The sequence below is a fragment of the Cervus canadensis genome, chromosome 26 (assembly GCF_019320065.1).
Source record: "Cervus canadensis isolate Bull #8, Minnesota chromosome 26, ASM1932006v1, whole genome shotgun sequence".
Taxonomy (NCBI): Eukaryota; Metazoa; Chordata; class Mammalia; order Artiodactyla; family Cervidae; genus Cervus; species Cervus canadensis.
The window spans coordinates 43553250-43558333 of NC_057411.1; the positions used below are offsets into that span (position 1 = coordinate 43553250).

General features: G+C 39.2%; 1 pseudogene; it reads left to right on the forward strand.

The window, feature by feature from the left end:
• The first annotated feature begins 4450 nt into the window (after positions 1-4450).
• Positions 4451-4551, forward strand: LOC122428555 (annotated as a pseudogene).
• The last annotated feature ends 533 nt before the right edge of the window (positions 4552-5084 follow it).

Genomic DNA, 5084 nt, shown 5'->3' on the forward strand with positions numbered 1-5084 from the left:
GACCCAGAGGGATTGGGTAGAGAGGGAGGTGGGAGGGGGGATCGGGATGGGGAATACATGTAAATCCATGGCTGATTCATGTCAATGTATGACAAAACCCACTATAATAATGTAAAGTAATTAGCCTCCAACTAATAAAAATAAAAGAAAAAAAAAAGAGTTCAGCAAACTTTTGTTGTAGAAAGTCAAATAGGAAATATTTGAGGCTTTGCAGACCATACTACCTTGGTGGCTCAGATAGTATAGAACCCACCTGTAATGTGGGAGACCTGGGTTTGATCCCTTGGTTGGGAAGATTCCCTGGAGTAGGGTATGGCAACACACTCCAGTATTCTTGTCTGGAGAATCCCATGGACAGAGGAGCAGTCCATTGGGTTGCAAAGAGTCAGACATGACTGAGTGACTAAGCATACATGCAGACCATGCAATCTTTGTCACAACTCCTAAAATCTGCCATTGAGCAGTCATAGACATTATGTAAATAAATAAGAATGATGGTATCCTGATAAAACTTTATAAACAAAAGCAGATGACAGGCTGCATTTGGCTTGGAGGTTGTAGTTTTTATACCTTTGTACTATACCGGCCGCATCAATGGCAACCCACTCCAGTATTCTTGCCTGGAGAATCCCATGGACGGAGGAGCCTGGTGGGCTACAGTCCACGGGGTCGCAAAGAGTCAGATACGACTGAGCGAGTTCACTTTTCACTTTTCACTACACCGACAGCATCATATTAAATTGACCTGAAGATTGTGAAATGTCAGGCACTCTGGAAATACTGGAAAGGTACTTTGTATCAAAGGAATGTTAAACCCTAAAAGTTTTGGTTAACTGATATATCTGTGAAGTTTTTAGAGGTTTGAGAACTTGGGTAAAACTGAGGCATTTCTTGTAAACTAAATTTCAGGGTATTTGACCTGTACTTTCTACCACTAAGAAGTGGGACAGTGCTTGGATGGTCATTATGAGTTTTAAAGATATTAATACCATGCACCATTTTAGTAATACAACTTAGAATCAGTTCTTAGATGAATCATTAAGATGTCAGTTTTGAGTGTGATTCAAACAATAGAGCCTTCTCCAGGAAGTTCAGGAAGTGGTTCAACTTGGATGCATTCAAGAAATGTATTATCCATGATAATCCGCAATACTGACACTCTGTCAAACCTCTGAAGACAGGCAGTGTTCTTAGTACTGGAGCACTATTCGCTTTTGCATAGGAAATACTGACAAGTCCTGCACCTTAGTAGAAAGTCTGTAACAGACCATGAGGCATCCAGTGAGTATGCAGTGGGTATGCTCGTATATGTGAGTTCACATAAAATATCCTTTATTCTCTACAGTGAGTCCCTTACGAGCTAATTATTTTCAGGAGAGTATAGCATTAATCCATCATATTATGGAAGTGGTACTGTGAGAACTGGGCTCGAGTATGGCAGGAGGGTACAAATAATTTGTACAAATGGGTGGACTGTATCTTTATGTCACTGATTCTCCTGACCAATCCTCTCCTCGGCTCATAGGCGTGACCCTATTGAGGGTTCCCTGGGACCAGCTGCCTAGAGGAATATCCTGAAACTGGTTCATTAATGGGTCTACTCCATATGTTGGTATGAACAGAAAATATACAGTTTTTGAAATATAATCCCAACCATGTATATATATGAAATACAGTGGTGATGGTTATTCCTCCCCAGTGGGCAGATCCTTGGCAGTACATATGTTCTTCAACTTGCTGGGGAAGTGGTTACAGATAAGAATACACACAGAGATACTTGAGCAGTGGCAAATGACTTAGCCTGGAAAAGACTGGAAGTTGAGGATAACAAGAAAATTGTCAGGAAGATACTAGGGGATAGACCTGTGACCCTGAAAGGTGTAGATCTTTTATCTCAAGCGATGCCCACTAGAAAGAGTGTTCATCTCAGCAGAAATGCTAACCAACCAGATAAACAGGATGAGCTCATCCAGTAAGGGTGCAGCCACCTGCCCTTATTGCCAATCCCAGAGAGCAATCTACCCAGAGAGTGAGCATCCATGATGGTAGGAATGGTGGTCATTCATAGCCATGGGCTTGCAGAATTGGACATAACTGAGTGACTAATACACGTGGCTGCAACATTACAGGCTTCCTTGATCAAGGCTATAATGATTATCCTGCTGATGTCAAATCTATCATTAGTGAAGTTGGAAATCAAGCCCTTGTTATAGCAATGTGCAATAAAAAGACAAATTAGCCACTTAGAGACAAATTACATAAGAACTCTATCACCTGAATAGGGCTGGCAACTTGTCCTTATATAAGAATTGATATATTTTCTGGATTTGGGTTGTTCATCTCTGAGGATATTGTCAAGACATTATGTTCATTCCTTTTGCACCAAATGTTTCTGTCTATTACTGATTTGGTTATGTCATATTAAGAGAATCCTGGGGTTTTTCCCATAGGCTTTATCTGGCCACTGGAATAGACTTGGTTTCCACGAGAACAGACTGAAAGTACCAATGAATTAAGTATGTAGAAGCAACATTCAACTAATTATTAACAGAAGTTGGGTGTTTAAAAATATCAGTTCCCTTGTTTCTTGGGTGGGAGAATCTTGAGATTTGTCCTTTGCAGTTTTCCAGAGGTCTCTAGCAAGACTGAGAACCTCTGACATGCAATGGTAACCACTTAACTAGCAGAAGCTTTATTGGCTTTCCTCCCTTTCTCATCTTACTTTCCCACCCCCCTTCCATGATTTCTGGCATCACATCACAAATAAACCACTTGCATTCAACTCCTTGTCTCTGTAGTTTTCTTCTCAAGAATCCTGACCTTAATACATTTGTATTTAGAAAATTGTCCATAAAGCCAAACTAGTTAACTGAATTTGTAGAATTTTTTTCAAAACATCTTTATTTATTCATTGGACAGAAGTTTGGGGGGTGTATTTTATGCATGTCATATATCTCTGATCTTAAGCAAAGCAGAGACTAACAATTTGAGAGACAAATAAAACAAAATTAGAATGCTACATGACAAGTCCTTAAATAGAGAATCACAGGAACCACAACAACAGTGAGGCAGAGAAAGAGAGATTACTTCAGAATTAATTCAGAGGTCAGGGTATCCTAGTTGATACTGTGGTAGATTTGAAGCTTCTCAATAAGTAAGGAGGTTGGGAAGGCTAATTTAGCTTTGAGGACTTAATGGCAGACAAATTAAGAAGAACATTTTAGGCCAAAGGAGCAGCATATGAAAAAGTGCATAAAGGTGTCCAGAGGAAAAAAGAAACTATACTCCTGTTCTTTTCATTTACTTATTTCTTTAGAGACAAGGAGGGGCATTGAAGAATTTATTATTGTAATGACTTATTTTTGTGCCTTTGAATCATGCTCAGTCAACATTTGTACCAGAAAAAGTACAGTTTCCAAACTGACTTAGTGAATATATCTTAGCCTTCTAAAGATTTTTTTTTAATAATAAATATTTTATAGGGTGAATATGAGACCAGGAAGATAAATGTTCCTAATGGTAAATACATATCTGCAACTCCTATCTCTTAACAGCATCATTTGATCCTAGGACCTAAAGAACAACCTACTTTTGCTTGCTTCTGTTAAAACGAACCTTGTCATATGCATTGTGTAGAACAGATTGTGTGTGTGTGTGTGTGTGTGTATTAGTGACTGTGATGGTATTGGTGAAGGGTGTTCCCTGATTAGATTAGGAATAGAAAAAGTCTCCTCAATCCTTCCACCTCCCCAGGAAATGTTGGGACAGATTATTCCTCACTTCTTGCCACTCATCACTCACTACTCCCTGAAGCCTGGAAGATGGTACTGGCATGTATGAAAGCTAGATATTTGTTGGCTGCTGGTATTTGCTGATTACTGATGAAAGTTGGTAATTCACACTTGTGCCCTTTGTCTTCCTTTTTTGAATACAATCTAAATGTACATCAGCTGGTGAATAAATAAACAAAACGTGTTTTGTTTTGTTTTTTTCCACGCAAAGGAATACTCAGTTCAGTTCAGTTCAGTCACTCAGTCGTGTCCAACTCTTTGCGACCCCATGAACCACAGCACACCAGGCCTCCCTGATCATTGCCAACTCCCGTAGCCCGCCCAAACCCATGTCCATTGAGTCAGTGATATCATCCAACCATCTCATCCTCTGTCATCCCCTTCTCCTCCTGCCCTCAATCTTTCCCAGTATCAGGGTCTTTTCAAATGAGTCAGCACTTCACATCAGGTGACCAAAGTATTGGAGTTTCAGTTTCAACATCAATCCTTCCAATGAACACCCAGAACTGATCTCTTTAGGATGGACTCGTTGGATCTCCTTGCAGTCCAAGGAATACTACTCAGCAACAAAAATAAATGTTGACACATGCTACAGTGTGGATAAACCTTGAAAACATTATCATCTTTGAAAGAAGCCAGACACAAAAGACCACATGCTATACTTGCTTTGACAGTACTAAAAATTGAAACAGTACAGAGAAGACTAGCATGGCCCCCACAAAACGATAGCATGCACATTCATGAAGCATTCCATACTTTTTCATGACAATGGCAAAAATAGTGTAATATATAAATGCATCAAAATAACACATTTTACTTCTTAAATTTACACAAGGTAACACATCAAATGTATCTAATTTTTAAAAGACCACTTACTATATTATTCCATTTTACGAAATGTCCAGAATAGGCAAATCTATAGAGATAGAAAGTGATTTAGACTGAGGGTATACATGAGAGGTGGGTTTGGGAGGTAAAGGCTAATAAGCATTGAATTTCTTCTGAGAGTGATGAAAACATTCTAAAATTAGAGCACACTGTGCCTTTTGTCTTTCTTTAAAGGAATCTATCCACAAGCTGAGCACATTTCCCAATTTCCTTCTGCTGTGACGTATAAGGTTCCTACCGTCCTCTTGAACGTCCATCTGTAACAGGGCTCAGTTCCTAGAACAGGAATGGAGAATCCTTATTCTGACTTCAAGGTCAGGCTTCTAACAGTTAAATATAAGAAATAAAGTGGATTATGTGTTTTAATGTTTACCCAGTTCCTATATGTCTGTTGGTCTATAATCT